Consider the following 19377-nt stretch of genomic DNA (forward strand, 5'->3'; position numbering starts at 1 on the left):
CGGCCAGTGGTGGGTGGTAGTTGCGGTTCTCCGGATCCCGTAGAAAAAAAAATGTCCGGACCCCGTAGAGTATCTGTTACGGGTAAATTGGAATTATTTTTGGATATGTGGCAGAGAGTTTGAAGGATGCTTCACTCCCGCCACCGGTTGGCCCGGTATAGCACTACCTCGGGGATCGGCCTGGTCTTTAGCGCGTCTTAACTATCCGGTCTTTCTATCCCATCTTTCAACTCTCCTATCTGCACGTGGTAGCGATTGTGGCTCGGCTTGAGCCAGTGAGCAGGCCTGTGCACTTTTCTTTTCTTTCTTCCTGGCAACAACAGACAGACTTGCTGTTTTTCGATCGATTTAGGACCCTATTTAGGATCGATTTAGGATCCTATTAGGACCCAAGATGATTAGACTTATTTTTGGAATATGGCGGAGTACTCGAAGCACTCCGGCACGGGTTGGCCCGGTATTGCACTGCCTCCGGGATCGGCCCGGGTTATATTAGCTCGGCGCGTCTTTTTCTTTCACTCTTTCCACTCCTATCCTTTAACTATCCTAATTTCAGCACGTGGCAGCGGTTGTGGCTCAGCTAGAGCCAGTGGGCAGGCCCGTGCACTTTCCTTTTCATTCTTCCTGTCAACAACAACAGCAAGCAAGCAAGGCTTGCTGTACGTGTGCGTAAAACGGCCGCTTAATGACGTCACTATCGAAAGAGGCCGGTTGTTGCTTCTACTGATAACTGCAGTTTTTTATGCACAATCAAGCGCTAGATCACGTCCACATAACTATGTGGGTAGTCAACCCCCTCCCCTTTATCTGCCCCCCCCCCCCTTTTTTTTTTACAGAGTGGTTCTGGGGTTAGCGTGGTATTTGTGCGACGTGTAGCATTCACCCCTTCGCACCGACCGTGTACCGCGGGTGGATTGTCTTGCCATTCTGTTGTTTGTTTCTTCGACCCAACCAGTTGAGGCAGTATGGTCGGTCATTTTATATGTGTGTACGTATATGTATATATGTGCATGGCCTCTTTGCCCCTCTGTGTTGCCTGTCAATCAAGACCATTTGTAATCATTGTTTCACTGTGCAATAAACTTCTCTTGATTCGCCATCGTTGGGGTTTTCTGTACCATGAATGGATGGATGGAATGAATGTAGGAGCGTCCCCTTTGAAACGGGGTGATGGCAGTTGCCACCATGGTCAGCTTTTTTCCTTTATTTTTGTTTAACTGTGTTGTACGGTATTAAAATTCGCCATTTTATTTAAATACGTCTTCCTACACTTTTAACCTTATGTCACCTCTCTGCTTTTTAGCCATGAATCTTTCAATCGCTTTTTGCTAATTTCCATCGCAGATTTATTTACATGACTATAGTTATTTCTAAACCCTAAGGCCTCAGGAAGAGTGACTGCGCCTGCATTGACATCGGGATGGATACCATCACATTTTAGTATGAGGTGTTCTATTGTTTCTACAGTTTTACCATACACAGCACATGTGTCATCTTCTTCGTTAAATTTATTTTTGTAGCTGCGCGTTCTAAGACATCCTGACCTAGCTTCAAAGAGCAGGGCACTGCCTCTTGAGTTATCATAAAACGCTTTCTTCCTGATCTGCCTTTTCCAGTATCGATATAGTTTTACACTATGCTTCTTTTCTATTGAATCTATCCAATTTTTACTTTCCGCGTTTTAAACCTGTCGTTTAATGCTCGTTCTTTCTTCGTCCTCTCGTCTGGTATACTTACTGGTTAGCTTCCTAGTTCTTTTCCGCCAGTGTGAGTCAAAGCTGCGTGTACACCAACGCATCCCGCCGGCTTAGTAATGCTTTTAGGACTAGTAATGCTTTCGCATTAATACGCAAATGCGTACAGGACAACTGTCTGTAGGTTTCGCTGGACGCTGGATTCGGTGCATGGCTGTGAACATACTTTATGCCGCTTAAACATTGTTTTCTTTTCAGTTCGCTAACCACTAGAGAAAATTACAGCTTTTTAAACTCTTCATGGGAAAATATTTCAGTATTTATTTAAAGGCTAGATAGGTCTTAAGAGCAAAACACCGATCCACACACAGTAGCAGACGACCCGTGATGAGCCAGCTTTCTGCTGCGTCTGCAATTATTTTAACTACAGTGTACCAGAAGTAACTTCCAAGGTTGTTTATTCATTTTATTCATTTCTGTATATAATAAAAACGAGGTTGAATAGTTTAAAAAAATATTATACACCTAATACATTTTTCTTATCGACCCTGACGATATGGTGGCTAGAAGGGGTAGGTGGCGTCAACGCCGGCGCGTTCGCGGCGAAAGGGCGCGCCGTCAATTCATGCCGCCACCGCGGTGGCCGCAGCGGCGCTGCAGTCAGCACTTCGATGCCTCCCGCGCTCCCTGCTCATGCGTGCGCACGTGCGGTTGTCGTCTGCTCGTCTCGACGGTGCTCCCACGTTTTTTTCGCTGTGTTTATTTTGTGAAGGGGTACTTGTTGGCATGCATGCTTCAGGTCCGTGTCCTGGATCAGCAAATGGATCATCGTGCAAAGAAAGCGAGACAAACGCACTGCTTTGCGCCTAACTGTACGTCTGGCTACGTATCGTCAAGGAAGTCGGGTGAGCGTGTCTCTTTGTTTTCTGTGCCAAAGGACCCCGAACGCTTTGAAGCATGGCGACGAGCCGTGCCCCGGGCTGACAAAGCTCTCGACGAGAACTCAGCCCTCTGTGAACTTCACTTTGATGAACAGTATATTGTCCGGCACTTCACGCACGTGATCAACAAAGCAACAGTCAAGATTCCCCGTGATCGACCCGTGCTTACAAGCGACGCGGTTCCAACGATTTACCCAAATGCTCCGTCGTACCTTTCCAAGAAAGCCCCTCAGAAGAGGCAATCGAAAACGTCGACATGCGGCCTCCCCTCGAAGCTCCAACGTTGCGAAATGGGTGCCTGTTCCCAAGGCGTAGAGACCGCAAATGATGAAGGGAGTGTTTCAGATCAGTAGGTTCTTGCATCTCAATTTTGCGTTCAAAGATGCGAGCTACCAAGCGTGTATTGGTCCAGACACCAGATCGCTGGTTCTGATAACGTCACGGCTTTCACTGTGTGTGCGTTAGAAGACCACAATCTCTAATTTGAAAAGGTAGTCCTCGTGATGTCGGACAGCAGCGCGATTCAAGCGACGGTGTTCGTGCAAGCAACCCAAGTCAGAAGCGTCGAGATTACCGATGCTAAAATGATTGAAGATCTTCTTCTAGAGGTAGACTCCCTTATTCCATGCAAAGGCTTTGGAAAAAAGGGAGAGTTCGAAGCCAACTCCGAGCACCGAGAGAAGACCTGTGGGATGAAAAGTTTCAGTGCTTCCTGTCCCGGAATAGCCCAGGCGCCCGGAGCAGCGTGCCCACAGTGCAGGTATGTAAGGAAACTTCTAATTAATCAGGCATCATACAAAAGAAGGGCAGCAAAGCCCAGGGCTGGAACACTCTCATACAGACTCAAGCTACGGACAGAACAGCTGAAGCGAAGCAGGCTAGCCATGCTTCAGGTGAAGTCTATGTTTGAGAATTTGAAAAAAGAAAATTCTAAAATTGAAGCGTCAGTGCTTGAAAGCGCAATCAAGGTCCTACCGGTAAAGCAGCAACAACAAGTGAGGGCATGTTTCGCTGCTTCAAGACGTAAAAGCACACATGGAATGAAGTACGAAAACGAATGGGCTCTAGAATGCTTGATTATGTACATGAAAAGTCCTCGGCTTTATCAGCATATCAGGAAAAATAAAATTATGATATTGCCATCACGTACATCTCTGCGTCGATATGTGAAGAATTACAAGAGTGGGTTCGGCCTGAATGACAAAGTTTTTGCTGCTGTGGCTCAGAAGACCAAAACCATGGATCGCTTCCAGTGCCACGGAGGACTCCTCGTTGACGAGATGAAACTTGCCGAGAACCTTCACTTTTCGTCGAGCGGAAAAATTGAAGGATTTGTTGATCTGGGGAAATTCACTGCAGAAAGCCAACGCTCGCAAACCTGTGATCATGGCCTCGTTCTTTTGTTCCAACCATTCACAGGGAAGTGGCACCAGATAATTGGTGTATTTGCCTCGCACAGCAATGTGAAGGCGGATATCCTAGCCAAGATTGTCACGGAAGCCGTGATAATGTGTGAGAATGCAGGGCTGCATGTTGACTTCATAACATGCGATGGAGCTACATGGAACAGTAGCATGTGGCGCTTTTTTGGAATCTATGGAAGAAAAGAAAAGGTTGCTTGCAGGACGCAGCACCCTACTGAACCGGGTCGTTTCCTCTACTCTGTATCAGATTTTCCACATTTGATAAAATGCGTGAGGAACACGTTTGTTCAGACAGGCGTGAAAATCCCAGAAGGACATGCTACTGTCGATCACATCGATATTGCTCGAAAGTGCGATGAAATGCATGACACCACTCTCAAGGCAATGCCCCACATAAACAAGTCAGTTGTTCGTCCTTCTGGCTTCGAAAAACAAAGAGTGAACTATGCATTTTGGCTCCTTAGTGAGGAGACGCTGAGAGGTCTTTTCCTCTACCGAGATAAAATCGAGACACAGCTGGGCAGCGTTGCGGCGATCGTCAGTTTTATCGAAACGATGAGAAGCTTGATGAAAGCGATGACGTCACGGTGCATCTCAGATGCCCTGAGACCTGGAGATCACCACGAAGAAGTCATTCGAAGTTTCTTGTCCTACATGAACTCCTGGGAAGATACAGCTGGATCGAAAGGCTTCCTTAGCAGTAGCACAGCTGAAGGTCTTCGCGTGACTCTGACCAGCACACTACATCTTCTCAAGTATTTGACAACCGAGGTGGGGTTCCGTTATCTCATGACAAGTCGTTTGTGCCAGGACCCCATCGAAAGACTTTTTGGCATCGTTCGACAAATGTCTGGTTGTAACGATCACCCGACTGCCAGCCAATTTTTGATATCTGTGAACACGCTAAGCTTTCAAAACTTAGCAAGATCACCAGCAAAAAGCAATGTCTCTTCGGGACTTATAAGGAGCCTTTTTGATGCTTCTAGCGCAAAAGAGACGAGTTCTCAGATGAGAATTGACGAGCTTCTGGATATTGGGGACCTTACAGAAGCATATGAAGTCCTCAGTGCTTGTGACCTTGGTCACCGGGCGATGTGTGTTCAAGCAAGTGATTCCAGGCTGATTTTTTACGTGGCCGGTTATGTCGCGCGGAAAAGCATTGCGACCACAAAGTGTGCTGAGTGCTGCCAGGAGCTTCTGCAGAATAAGGGTGGTAGTCCGCCAGCTGAAGCAGCCCTCACGGCAGCTGTTGACAGAGGAGGACTTTTATATCCATCTGACCAGCTGAACGCACTAGTGACGTCACTAGAAAACACATTCACCCACTGCTTCAGTGTGAAGCAAGTAAGAAGCGACAGCCTAATGGACTTGGTATCTTTTCTTCAGCTTACAAAGTTGAATCTTGTAGGCTGCCCAGAACACAAAACAGCACTCACAAACAGAATCATCAAGTTTTATGTGCTCACAAGGCTTCATTTCTACGTGAAATCTCAGAACGCAAAACGGGACGAAACGCGGGAGCGAATGGAAATGTTAAAACTTCGACGAGTGCTCTGAAGTGTGCCTTCTAAGCTTTCCACTTTTTATTTAACGACTTTTATAGTTTCAGTCATAATGTACATGTGCAGTATGTTTCTGTGATACATGATGTTCCTGACGATGGTCTAAGCTATTTTTCAACGAGTCACTTTATTTTTTCTGTTACGTGCAGTAAGTCTATGTGATACATGATATCCTTACCCTCTAAGCTTTCTATTTTTTAACGATCGAGTCACTTTTATAGTTTCCCATTTGTGCAGTATGCCTCCGTGATAAGTTCCTGAACGTAGTGTGTAATAAAAGTCATATTCACGTGCTGGTTTGCTTGCGCAGGACTGCTTATTTCTGTGGCGCTCCTTTATTGAGAGTTGCGAGATCGTGTGAGACTCGCAAGATTACTCTCTATAGTGAGCGCTTTCACGAGCTAAAAGCGTACGCAGACTGATGATCACTGTAGGCTGTAAAGTCTTCACCTCAGTTTCAGACCAATCTGCGCGGGTGCATCCAGCGTGAACGCGAAAAAAAAAAAAATCCAGCTTTCTGCACGCGCGGCGAACCCGGCGCAGCCAGCCTTTCCTGCGCGCAGCGCGCTCGCCGCATCGCACTACGGACAGCAGCGCCACCTACGCATGGCATGAAATGGAAGCGCGGCGCTCGCCTCCCGGTCGCGTCACCTACCCCTTCTAGCCACCATACTGACGAGAAACAAAAACTAGAAAAAGCCAAAACTTGAATCCAGACGCTGCCAAGTCATGCCAATCCAATCTTGTTTTGGTCGGCGGAGTGACACAAAGTGAACGTCACAGAGCGCTTTGTTTACAGGCGTGCATTAGTTCTGTGTTTGCATCGTCACGGTATTAAACCGCTGAAAACGCAACATTTAACATTAATGGTGCATCTGAAATTCACTTATATACTGCGACCGCCCAATCGGAACATCGTCTCTCAGGACTATTTCGTTAGCGATGGCCGTCGAGAAAGTTGCGGACGGACCGCATAACGCTGTCGGCTGAGCCGCGCTCGCTGGTTACTCGGTGATCGCTTGTGTGCGGCGTTTGCCAGCTTTCAAAGTGCCCGAGAGCCGTCCGAAATGCTTGATGTCGTCGTGGGTGTTTCCTAACCGCTGCACCTCGACAGTGTCGGATACCTGACAGCAGCAAGGGTAAGTGCGACTGCCTGATGCCCTCAAAACGCGTCTTCCTGCCATCCGAATTGAGGGAACAGGTGATGGGGCGTCGATGGTTGTCTGTGCGCGTGCTACCTTTCTTTTTTATTCGATGTTGTCTTCCTCCCCCTCCGCTGTTACGATCCACTGTGCGGCGATGATGAGCAGGGCTGCTGTGTAAAAAGGATCTGCGAAAGCTACAGAAAGTGTTCGGATTTTGCTTGAACAAAGACTGTCTAGGGGTTAACCGGTTTGTGTTTGACCACTGCAGGCCGCTCGGCCTCCGTTTTTGAAGATTGTGGCCCCCGTGGGTTCAGCGCAGATCGCGAAAGAATACGGCTCGTAAACCAGTCGAACGAGCGCTGTCGAGCGGCCGTGGTCTATCGGTTGCCGGACGGCCGGGCGGCAACGCAAGGGGCAGCTGAAGAAGCCCCTGCGGAGTGATTTCCATTTCCTCCGCGATTGGTTGCGTTCCACTCGGAACACTGCCAGCAGAGACTCCTTTTCTTTATGTTTGTTTCTGGTGGGCATGATCACGCTTTTGAAGTGAGCGCTCAAGGTAAAAAAAGAAAAAAAAAGGCAAGTATTGGACGCGCGCGTTAAGCGCGGATATTCTTCCTAGACCATGGCAGGTTTTTTTTGGCTCTCTTGGAAATGGACGCATTGGCGTGCAGTTCCTCGCGGCAGATTTCGCTTTTCCTTCGTGGCCGAGGTGCGAGGCTGACTGTTCGAGGATTTATTGCGCGGAAGCAAGCAAGCAAGCGAGCCCCGACTAAACGATGCGCCGCATGACATTGCTCTCCGTGTCAAAGCCAGGGACCGGACGGTCAGTCACCGTGTGCCGTCGAGGTGCTGTGATCGGGAACGGAGGATAAACCCTCTACCTCGTCGGCGGGGTCATATGGACACAGGTCATTGCGTTTCGACTCCTTTCCCAACGCTCAGCGCCCTGCGTGCGTTGGGCAACAAAAGCAGTCACCTCGGGAACAATGCAGACCTATCAGGGCGCGCTTTTGGTGCGTTGCCTGCCCCGCGGGTCCCCTCTCCCACCCCTTTATTTCTTCTCAGGTTCACGTGTGTTGTTTCTCGCCTACCCTTGGGGTGTTGCTGTGGTGGGTGCGAGATGCGTGTGCAGCCTTTAGCTGCGCGGGCTGGGAGCGCTGTGTAGCAGCACGTTGGCGCATGCTGGGGACGTGTTCTTGGTTTTCCGTTTCACCCTGCGCGCTTCGTTTTTCGTTGGCGCATTTTTTTGAAGCCCGCCCTCGCGCGCGTACGCACATCACGTTCCGAAGGCGCGAGCGTCGGAATCTGAATAAGTGCATTGCAAATGCGAGGACCGGGCCTGGCTGTTTAGACGGAGAACGGGCGGAGTGATTCACACGCGGGCGTCGTCGGGATTTTCGTCTGCCGTCGCGCCGGCAGCTACCGCTACTACCACTGCAAAAGTGGGCCGTTGCCCAGGTTTGCCTTCTAGGCCGCGGCAGCAGCGATTTTCGTCGTCGTCTGCTTCCTCGGCAGAAGTATTAACGTGTTGACTCGAGTGGGTTGTTTGTTCGCCCTCGACGCCACATTTGGACACCACAGCGTTCGCGCTGCTCGATGCGCCCGAGGCGAGTTTGGAAGGTCGAGCGTGTGGGCGGAGGCCATTTCAGCCGCGACCGTGGCTTGACAGCCACTGCGGCGCACAGGTGATCCGCGGTCTGTCGTGTCGTGCGGGGGGGCTTGAGCGACTCACGACAGCAGAGGCGGAAGTGGCAGGGAGAGGAGGAGGAAGGGGAAGGGCGAAGCGAGCAGCCGGCCGTTTTTTCCGCGCTGGCCGCCGCTGGTCAAGCGATAAGGTCGACGAGGAAGTGTGCGCGGGCTCGCCAGCGTTGGGGACGTCGACAGTTCGTCGACTCGGGAAGAGTGTGCGGCCGGCCGCGTCGAAGTGGTGTTGCCGGCCGGCCGCCGACGCTGGGATGTGGCCTCTCTCCTGGTGGCCCTTCGTCAGTGCACAGTCTGCCGCCCATGGGTGGACGCATATGAAGTCGCTGCATGAGTTGAGAACGCCGGTGGCCTGACTCGCCCTTGGTTCTTTGTCTGCCTGCGAGCGGCTTATTGTTTTCTCAAGTGATATATCATTTACACAGTATTCCCAGAAGAAGTCGTATAGCCGAATGACGTGCCATTTACGAAGTGATGTGTCAGATCTTGCACGTTTTTTGTCGACCTCCAAGACAAGGAGTAACCAGAGTCACTGTTGGGTATCTCAAAGGGTCCTTGAAATGGTCTGCACCGGGAGCAAGAAAACCGAGAAATTGATTGCTATCGAATCATCCTCCCGCAAATATTTCTGCTCTAGCTTATGTAGCACCAGAGTTATTGGAGGTTAAAAAATGATAGTCTTCCTTTTGTCTCTCAACTTATGCACGGGAGGGTGGCAGGAAAAATAATGATTACAAGATGAGAACCCGCACCTCCTCCTTGGCTCAAATGTGTACTTTTTTGTACTGTAAGGGGGCAATGCGGTGCCATCGCCAGCTAGCGGAACCCCCCCCCCCCCCCCCCACACACACACACACGCACACTTTCGTCCACGAATATCCCTGCAGTTTTCAATGAGCTTGCTTTGTCCTAAATATTGTGCCGTACAGAGATTCAACTAAATGCATGTCTTAGTCAACCAATTTCTACATTGTGTACTGTAAATAAATAAAGAGCCACTATCACTCTGGTGTGACTTGGGATGCCAGGGACCAGCTAGCAGCATTTGTCCCATGTGCACAAAATGTATACTGAGCAGTGGTACCGTTGAGGTCCCTATGCCCTTTGGCAGCAAAGACCCAGACGCAGTCCACACTCTGCAGATTTCACTCTGGGCTATAAGATGCAGTTATGTGACCTTCAACACGATGGCAAGACGGGCGAGTTGGTGAGACATACTTCTGGGAGAATAGCGCAAAAGACGAGGACAGCAAAGAAAGGAAACAGGACTAGCGCTAACTCGCAGCTAAAGGTTTATTCACAGGAAGCAAGGAATATAAAGAGGGCAAACAATCAAGAAAGCAAAGCAAACACACGTGTAGCTGTTGATGCCGTTTCCAGCAGTCTCTTCAAATGGTTACAGCACCGGCACGTTAAAGCCATTCTGGAATGCTTGCAATGTCACGTTGGACCCATGTTCACTACAGAGAGAATACATATCAAGAATCTGAACAGAGTTTCTTGCGTGTTTGCAGGGAGCGCGTCTGTTTACCTTGTCCTGCCAGGAATCTGTGCCTGTCTGTGCTCTCTTCAGAACTGGATGTTTTCAGAGTGGAGCCTATCAGTGATCTGCCATAATATAAAAGGCTTTAGGCATGCAGGGGCAGACACAACGGGACAGTTGTAAAATGTATTCGATGATTTTCTTGCACAAGCATCTCCTTTCATTGACATCGGCAAACTCTGCTTGCTGGATTTAACCCATACTTAACCAGTTGATTGACTGTAAATGATTGATTGCATGAAAGGAAGGGCTTCTTCAGGTCTGGCTGATCGTAGCTAATGAAATGGAAACAGCATGCAAGTCTGGCAGTTTCATTGGAGTGCTCGAATTTGGAGAGAAAAAATAGGCCTTGGCAGTTCCTTGGGTAAGCAACGCTAGTAGTCGTAGCAGTAGCAGAACTGTGGGTCGTTCATTATGTTATGTTACTAGGCTACACTGTGAACCCAGAAGGAAATTGAGACCCAGAATAAAATTTGATAAAGAGCAATCTCTCCGTGTAACCTGTATGTAAGACAATTACACTGCAGAGAATGTTTTGGTGTATCAAAATATTTTTGCAGGCTTGTTGGTTTATGTCAAGGGAGGTTAAAGTAGTGTAAACAAGATGAGGATAGGAGAGCAAAGAAAATGAAAACAGCACCACAGGCACAGACTTCCAACTTTTTATTCATGGGGACGAAATCACATGCTATGAGCAGGGCACCTAATATTACAGCAACCTTTATTAGTCGGTCGCACATGCACCTCAGGATGTCGTCCCTGGCACACTGCGCAAGAAAAATTCACAAAAAAGGCCAACAGAAAACAGTAAAGTCATGAGATGTCTTGTTAAATAAGGCCGGATCCAACTAAAGGAACACCAGATATCGCATTACTGGGCATGTCTTGTTAAAAACTAGTACAAAGGTACTTAGATGATGGTATGGAAATCAACTTTAATCCAGACTAAAGGCAGTGGGTAAGGGAATAAAATGCAATTTTTTTTAAGAGTGCTACATGGTGCTGAGGTTGGTTACCTTGTATGTGCTCTTTGGATGCTACTACAGCACACAAAACAGGGCGAATAGATGAGACACGCATACGTGCTTCTGGCAACTGAATATATCAGTGCTGTCAGTGCACACATTATATATAAAGTACTACCCTAACTTTTTCAGGTATGGTGTGTACAGTTGTGCACGCAGAGAGCTCTCAGCTTTTTCTGAGGAAGTGCTACAGCTGGTAGCGATTTCTTTATTTCGGGTGAATTTAGCTGACTTCAAATCGCAACTGAGGGGCTTTTCTTCTGCAGCCAGTAAATGCAGTGATTAATGTTTCTTGAAGAATGAGCTGCGCAGCACGTCCTTTGCCATAGCCATGCGAACAGATTTTCTCGCACACTTTGTGATAACCTTGCATTGTGGTTTTTTGCTGTCATGTGCATCCCAGAGAACATATATGTTTGTATCAGAAACACTTTGTGTTTCAAGCACTTTTGGCCAGCATCAAAAAAAGAGGAAGATGAGCACCGGTCCTAGACTCGTGCTCTCTCTCTCTCAGGAATGCCGGTCTATTGGAACAGCAACATTTTAATAAAGACTACGGCTATCTACCCTCTTTGATTTTCTCTATTATAATTGGTGGAGATATGACTATTTGGGTGACTCCGGTGACTATTTGACAAATCTTGGCGCTTCGGTGTTGCTATTTCCCACCATATATGATGCTATGTGCAAAACTTGGTATATGTCTGCTGAAAGTTAACAGTAGGTGTTTCGCACTACAGAGTTCGTTGGCTTTGTTTAGGCCTGCACAGACCATTTAGCCAGAGAAAACTTTTTTTTTAATGTGGGAACAGAACTGGCACACGGCGTCTGAACAAGGTAAAAAAATGTAAAGAGGGGGAGAATGGAAGCCTGGTATCGGCTTGATAGACAAATGATTTATTTTAAATGCAGGGGCCGGGAATGTGGAGGTGGTGTTTATTTATTTATTTATTACCTCAAAGACCCCAGATATGGGGCAATACATGAGGGATGGGCATGACAGACTACAAGATGATGGCCACAATCTTTTTCTTGAATTTTATGGGGTTGGTAAGGTGTATGGCTTCTGGCGGCAGACCGTTCCAGTCCTGAGATGATCTGACAAAAAAAGATCAGAAATGAGATGGGAGTTCTTGCAGGGGGAGGGTACACGGTCTTGCTGTGGTGAATGTGGCTAGAGAGGCTATGTTGCTGCTGATATGATTGATGCTCCTAAAGATGAATGATAAAACTTATGGAACAAGCATAACCGAGATATTTTTCTTCTTGTTTCAAGACTAGACAAAGAGGCTCTAGATTTTAGAGAAGACACACTAGTATAATATGAATGATCACAGTAAATAAAGCAGATAGCGCAATTTTGTATTTTTTCAAGCGTTACTGAGAGGTTGGACTGAGGAGGGTCCCACACTGCTGAAGCAAATTCTAGTTTAGGTTGGACGAAAGTTTGGTAAAGTAATAATTAGATGGAAGGGTAGCAAAACGAAGATTTCGACGTAGGAAGCCAAGGGTGCGGTTAGCATCATTAGCGATGTTCGTTATATGTGAAGACTATGTTAGGGTATGAGTTAAAGTAATGCCCAAATACTTACACGTAAGAATGAAACACACTTCTGAACCAAAAAGAACATATTTAGAGGGAATGTGAGATTGCCTGCGATAGGAAGAGATCATACATGTTTTAGCGATATTAAGGGACATTAACCAATGCTTGCACCAAGTTTCAATTCAGTTTAAATCTTGTTGAAGGGTGTCGTCGTCAGTGCTTGTAGAAATCGGGCGGTAAATTACGCAATCATCTGCAAATAATCGGATGTTAGAGGTAACGTTGGAAGGAAGATCGTTCATTTAAATGAGAAAAAGCAAGAGTCCGAGCACTGTGCCTTGAGGAACACCTTAATTAACCGGAGAACGAGGGGACGACGATTTGTTAGCGTAGATGAATTGCTCTCTGTTAGTCAGAAAATTTTGAAGCCAGTTCATCACTAAATGATTAAGGTTCAGACGCGAGAGTTTTAGTAGTAATCTTTTGTGTGGTACTTTATCGAAGGCTTTTTCAAAATCAAGGAACAGCATGTCAAGAGGAATATTTAAGTCAAGATGCGAACTAAGATCATTGATGAAAAGGGCTAATTGGGAATCACAGGAAAGTCCTTTTAAGAAACCATGTTGGTTAGGGTGAAAAAAGTTGACTGAGACTAGAAATTTAATGACGTAAGAATAAATAACATGTTCCATTAGTTTTGAACAAATGGTTGTGAGGGAAATGGGGCGGTAGTTTTTACATGAAAAAGATTAACCATATTTTGGGACTGGGACGATCTTACCTATTTTTGGTGTTTGTAGAAATGCAAATGCCCTCTCTTGTATCACTTGTGCCATTTGTCGGCTGCATCGCTTCAAGATTTTAATGCGATAGTGTTAAAGGCCCCGCTCACCAGAAAATGCGGTGTCGCCGGATCATGGGCATGACTCTGGTAGGTGGTCCCCAGAGAGAAACCAAACAGGCAGGTGGGCCACCTAGGTCGCTTGACCTTGCGATGTCATCACAACCTGCCGACTGGATAGTGAGCACACTGCCCACCATGGCAGGTGGAAGTTAAATTGATTTCTCGCTCGGGAAGAGCAACCCCGGCTACACAATGCCACCGCTGGGAGCACCTGCCATAGCAGGGCAGTGGCGCATCTCTCAACTGTTGCACCATTGCACCAGGAGGGGTATGAGAACTTCCAGGGATCTATGAATGTAAAGTAGAGAATTACATTCTGCATATAGGGGAATTAACTTATTACACTATCACGTCATACCCTTAAGTGTCCCCTCCAATTTTTGCACGATGCATTGAATGGAGGAGCACATGTGAATCGCTGGCAGTGCACCACAAAGAGTGGTTCCCCACTCCACTGAATCCGCGTGCTCCGTTAGGCCCATATTGGCGACTGGCTTGTTCAGGAAGGGTCGCGATCACGCGGGGCTGTTTACACGACATTCGAGACGCGGCGACGTACACGCTGGTCAGGCTGGTTGGCTGGTCAATGGTGGCGTTGGCTGATCGGCCCAAAATAGGCAGCGAAATGACACACGGGCGCTAGCCCGCGTCGTTCGTGTTTCGTGCATCATTTTCGCCACACGGGGTCAACACCGTACATACGGCCTTGTCCCGGAATTTGAGCGTCGTGTTTTAGTAGAGCGCTGCGGACAGCCGCAGGTAATTGTGTCTATGATGACAGCCAGGCGCACTCGTCAGCCTATCGTCGCCACCGAGCATTTTTAAAATGCTCGAGATGGGGGAGCGCGTTCGCCCAATAAGCGTGAAGTTGCAAGGAAGCCAGCCTGCCTTTCAGTCTGCTAGGCTGCATCATCGGAGGCATTTGTCACCGTCACGTGACAGCGTTACCTTGGGCGCACGCCAGATGTACAGAATGCCAGGAAGGGGATCGAAGCTTTCGTCAGCTAATGTGGGCGGCACGCGTGAAGTGATTTGCTGTGCTGTCCACCGTGCAGTATGCTCACAGGAGCGTACCGTGCAGGGCGCCCCGGAGGACCATTATCATTATCATCATATCTTTTACCCTTCGCCTGTACAAGTAGTTCACTATAGTGCAAGAGTACGCCCTACGGGCCTCTCAAAGGCAAATGTTTGCTTGAGTGGCTGCGGGATCAATGGAAACCGCGAGTCGGCTACAGCTCGAGAACGAAGCGGCAAATAACCCTCAGAGGGGCCCCACCCTCCTGCAAATGAAGTCCTTGTCTTGACCTGCTAGCGTGGCATCGCAAGGGGTTGGCAGGTGCAAGGGGATTAACCACGGATTGGCTGTGTGACATCATGACAATCGGTCGACGCCGTTGTCTGGGGGGCGCCCTTTGAGGGGTATTTGCCACTTCATTGTTGAGCTTTATCCGTGTATCATTTGCATTGCAATAAAATGCAGAGGCCAACTGGCGAATACACAGCCCATCAAGCACGCGGCATAACGTTGTGGTGTACATTATGCAACTCAAACAACCTTTGTGAACTTATTGCATGGGACAGAATGTGAAAGTGTTGTCCGACACCGTGCACTGTCATGACGGTTTTGTCGCTTAGGTTCGCCATCAGCGCGTTATGCGGGATCAGCTGGTCGGTCAGTTCAGCAGACATTGCATATATGAAATGGTGTACGAAACAACTTGGGAAACTTTCGCCGATTGTCTAACGTCTGTGGAAAAAAAAATTGCTCAGTTTTATGGAGGGGGCTTCGATCCCAATGCCGCCTCCTCCGCCGTGGTGCCGATGTCACCGCGGTGCCGTTCGCGGCTATAGCGGGGGGTCGCACGGGCACCTAAATAGCTCATATTTATATTGTATTGTTACACTTCGTACGTGGTACTTTGCAAGAGTGCGCGTTTATTTGTTCGCTGAGCGTGAAATGCTCCATTGAGGAATTGGTTTACTTCAGCAAAATGGAAGCTAAGACTTTAGCAGAACCAAAGTGCGAGTCCACAACACCAACGAAATGAAAACATTGAGAGGAAAACAAAGACAAGTGGCGTGCAGAATAAAGGGGAATAGTGCTAGCACGGCCGGCCTGTGCCGCAGGCGTATCGGGGAGATTGTTCGGACAAGGGCGGCGAATCGAACGCCCTTGTCGTGCGGCCGCAGCAGTTACGTAGGCGTGCGGGACACGCGTCAAGGGGCGGTAATTGCGGTAAAGGTTAGCGCGTACATACCTGCGCAGCAAACGGGGAAACGACGCACATCGGTGATCGCGCAACTGATTCGGCGCGGTGTGCATTGGAGTAATAGACTGCGGTTACTGCATGGGAATAAACTTGCCCGCAGCATTCCTCATTCGTGAGCTCTGGGTTTCTGCGTAAGTGCCGTACGCGGGCATCAAAGCGGAAGGGAACGAAATGAAAGGGCAGCGAACGCGGCACGGCTTCGCATTCCTCAACAGCCGAACGAGATGTGGCGCTGCTGCGGCGGGCCAGTGGCCCGACATCGCGTGTTTGCTGCCGAGTCGCCCGCGGTGTTGTGACGGTGAATTCTCGGGGGACGTCGAAGTGCATTTTGCGCAACTGTCGCACTTCTCCGGTCGTTCAGTCTGCCCCACACAAGGGAGCGACGCCCCCACCGGTGGCAGTCACAAAACTACAGCGACAGTTGTTTGCGTTTCGCCGGCAGCGTTGTCGCGACTGGAGGCACGTTAGAGACAGTTGGCTTTCCAGACCGAGTTGTAAACAGAGCGGAGGCTGACGAGTCATCGGAGAAGCAGAAACGTATAATTTCGTTTTGTAAGATCTTGCGGTCGTACTTCTTTTTAGAGGAAACCAAGAATGCTTTTTTTTTGCGCACGCCATTTCTAATATTAAGCCTCGGTTGCAGTGTCGAACGTCACGTTTTCCTGAACGTGATAAAAAAAAAAAAAGCGGAGTGCGTCCCACGCTGTCTTGGCGCAGTGTGGAATGATGCCAGTGGACCGATGGGGGCGAGAACACGTGGCCTAGATGTGTCCGCTGTTTTCGCACATTCAGAACGCGCCGAGAACTTTGCGCTTCGGAGCACCGCCAAATATTCTGCCGACGTTCGAAAATAATAAAAAACGTGTTTCGTTGTTGTTGATTTCGGAGTGTCGTATGATTTTTCTAAAGATCGTTGCGCACCAAACACTGTGGACCTGCCCTGGACTCTTCTGGAGAGTGCGTATTTTCGTGCAGAGGGCGTTGTGGAAATTTCTTTTCTCTTGTGCAGTCGAATGGTGGGGTACCTTGCCCACTGTTTGCTTGTTGCTGCTAGTTTCAGCCGGGGAACTGGTAATGGGGCGAGCGTGCATTCGTGACGTCACGGATTTAGGTGCCATTATACTGGGCCGGTCGTGAGAATGGCCTTTTGTTCGCCTTCTTTTCGGGCTCTGGATGACGTAATTCGTGAACCTCTCCGGGGCACGGTTTCATCTCGCTCCGAGTGCTATTTTCTGCAGTTCGCGTTGCGCCGGCAATCAGGTTCCATCCCGGCCGCGTTTAGTTGAAGGCGAATCGCAAAAGGCGCCCGTGTGCTGTGTGATGTCAGTGCACGTTAAAGATCCCCAGGTGGCCGAAAGTATTTACCGAAGCATCCACTACGGCACCTCTTTCTTTAATTCTTTCCCTTCATCCCCTCCCTCACGGCGTGGTTGAGGTGTCGAGAAATTATGGTTTCTGCTCCCTTTCCTGGGAAAAAAAAGAAAAATAAGTATTCCGAAGACAGCTCGAAGTATGCATCGGGCGTCCGCCACAGTGGCGTGCAAGAGCTCTGCCGTGCCACAAAGTCCCAGCGGTCGAGATGTGCAGGTTTTTGGAGAAGGTATTCATAGTGCGCGCTTCCGGCTACATTTGCGACCGGCAGTCCTAACTGGCGGCGTTTTAAGTAACCCCCCTCCCCCCCAAAAAAACTTGAGATTTCGCCGGTGTTTGGCTGTCCGAAGCCGCTGGCAGGTGGCCCACCTGCAGCACGCTTTAATGGCGAGCTACGCAAAACACTTTATGGCAAAACAACCCTGGAAGATCACTACGTCATCGCCGCAGCCGTTCCCGCGTTTAACATGCTCGCGCGCTGTCGGCTTCATCAGGTTCAATCCATGGTTCGAGAACACACCGCTACCTCGTTTCCCTCTTAAACTGAACTTCGAGCCGAAAACCGAAGTGCGAGCGCACCAAAATCGTATTTAATCTAAGCACGCTAGATTGTCCTTTTTTCTGCGGAAACTGCGAGTTTGAATCTGGCGAAATTGGTTGTGAGGGTCGCGTTCGGTTTGTGCTTTCTCCTTACTTTTTTCGCTTCGAGTGCGGTGGGGGCTAATCCCGGGGCCCCCACGGCGGTGGCTTAGCGAAGCCTTTTCGACTCGCGCATTCTGTGGCGCGAGGCGGAAAGCGGACAACCGGTCGCGCCTGCACCGAGCGAGTCGCCTTGGAGGGCGCGGCGGCCTTTTCCGTCGGCGCCTGTTGTACCGATCATCCCTCGTGCAGCTTGACGTCTTTGGCGTTGGCCACTTCGCGTCGGCCTGCAGGTGCCTCCCTCCTCTAGGAGCGTCGAGGTCGTGCGTCTCAAAGGCAGGTGTATCAATTTTATCTCGCCGCACTAGCAGGACGAAAAAGGGGATAGCCCTTGATTACGCCTACGACAACGTACGTGCTTGCGCTGCTTCAAATCCAAATGGTGACGATAGTGCGAAGGTGGCAGAGTAGTGCCCCTCGCCCTGCACAGAGAGCATGTTTAGCCGTTGTCTCTGGAGAGGCGATGAGCAAGCTGCTGGTGGTGTGGTGTGAGCAGGCCGCGTGTACGAGACCGCTGCTCGAAGGGCTTCTCTGTGCATTAATCCCACTCAGTATAGGAACCGCGCCAGTTGAGATTGGGACGAAAGTACGCTTGTCTCCGGCGTTGTTCGCGTGTGGTGCGCACTACTCGTGATATGAGTTTACAGCGACAGGTAAGGTGGTCGTCATCGTTGATCAAGCGACTCGCTGACGTCGCAACTTGAAGACCACGCGGTCGCCTTGCGACCAGTGAGAGCGTAGCAATCTCCTTGCTCCGTTCAGCGGCTGCTTGCCATATCTGGGATCGTGTGATCCTCTCTCTCGTTTCTTGACGTGCAGTTGGCTCTCTCTGCGAGAGTGGGAGGGGTGCGGATGGCGTAGCTATCGCTCTCACTTTTTCGCCCCTGGTGAGGACGAAAAGGGCGGGAGTTTGTTTGGCAGTATAGTGACCATGGTAGTGACCGTGACTTTCTCCCCCCAAAAACCCTTCTCCATGCGACGCTCTGAGTAGCGCGTTTTAAACATCGGCTGAAATCATTGTTTCTCAGGAACGCACAGCGTATCACCCCTGATAGAGCATGTAAACAAATTGCCAACAATTTTCATTTCTGCGCGCATTAGTACTTGAAATGGTAGCACACTTGACGTAACGGTCTTCTGCGACATATTTGTCAACGCAAAGAGAAAGATGGAATTCATGCATAAGCTAATCATGCAGGCAAAACAGCCTAAAAGTGGCGGGAGATTGAGGTCGTTATTTGTTGTGTGCACCTGGGCATTTGCGCGCTTTTTTATCGTTCGTCCTTTGGCATTCGGAAATCAGATTTACCTTAAAGACAAATCTCCCAGCTTGTTTACTTTCGCAATGAAGGGGGGGGGGGGGGGGGGGACCCTCAGTGATGAGATCCTGGAAGTTCATAACTTTTGCCCGCCGTTTTCGGTGCCTGGCCATTTACAGGGTTTGGAGAGCCTTGTATCGATGGGAGAAACTGCCTCCATGTCGTCCGTTGGAGTGGACGCTTTCGAGAATGTGTCACGTGACCAGCGTAGCCCATAGCGCGAGAACGGG

General features: G+C 49.1%; 1 protein-coding gene and 1 non-coding gene across 2 annotated transcripts in view; both read left to right on the forward strand.

Annotated features, from left to right (window-relative positions):
• The first annotated feature begins 302 nt into the window (after nt 1-302).
• Nucleotides 303-491, forward strand: LOC144130749 (U2 spliceosomal RNA). The gene has a single exon (XR_013314190.1). It is a non-coding gene; the product is annotated as a U2 spliceosomal RNA (small nuclear RNA).
• A 5906-nt stretch (nt 492-6397) lies between these two features.
• The window catches only part of trc (Serine/threonine-protein kinase tricornered), an 87661-nt gene continuing 74681 nt past the window's right edge, over nt 6398-19377 (forward strand). Inside the window, exon 1 of the mRNA XM_077661170.1 lies at nt 6398-6760. The gene's annotated coding sequence lies outside the window, so the exon portion shown is untranslated. The remainder of the gene's footprint in view (nt 6761-19377) is intronic.

The sequence above is a fragment of the Amblyomma americanum genome, chromosome 4 (assembly GCF_052857255.1).
Source record: "Amblyomma americanum isolate KBUSLIRL-KWMA chromosome 4, ASM5285725v1, whole genome shotgun sequence".
In the NCBI taxonomy this organism is placed as follows: Eukaryota; Metazoa; Arthropoda; class Arachnida; order Ixodida; family Ixodidae; genus Amblyomma; species Amblyomma americanum.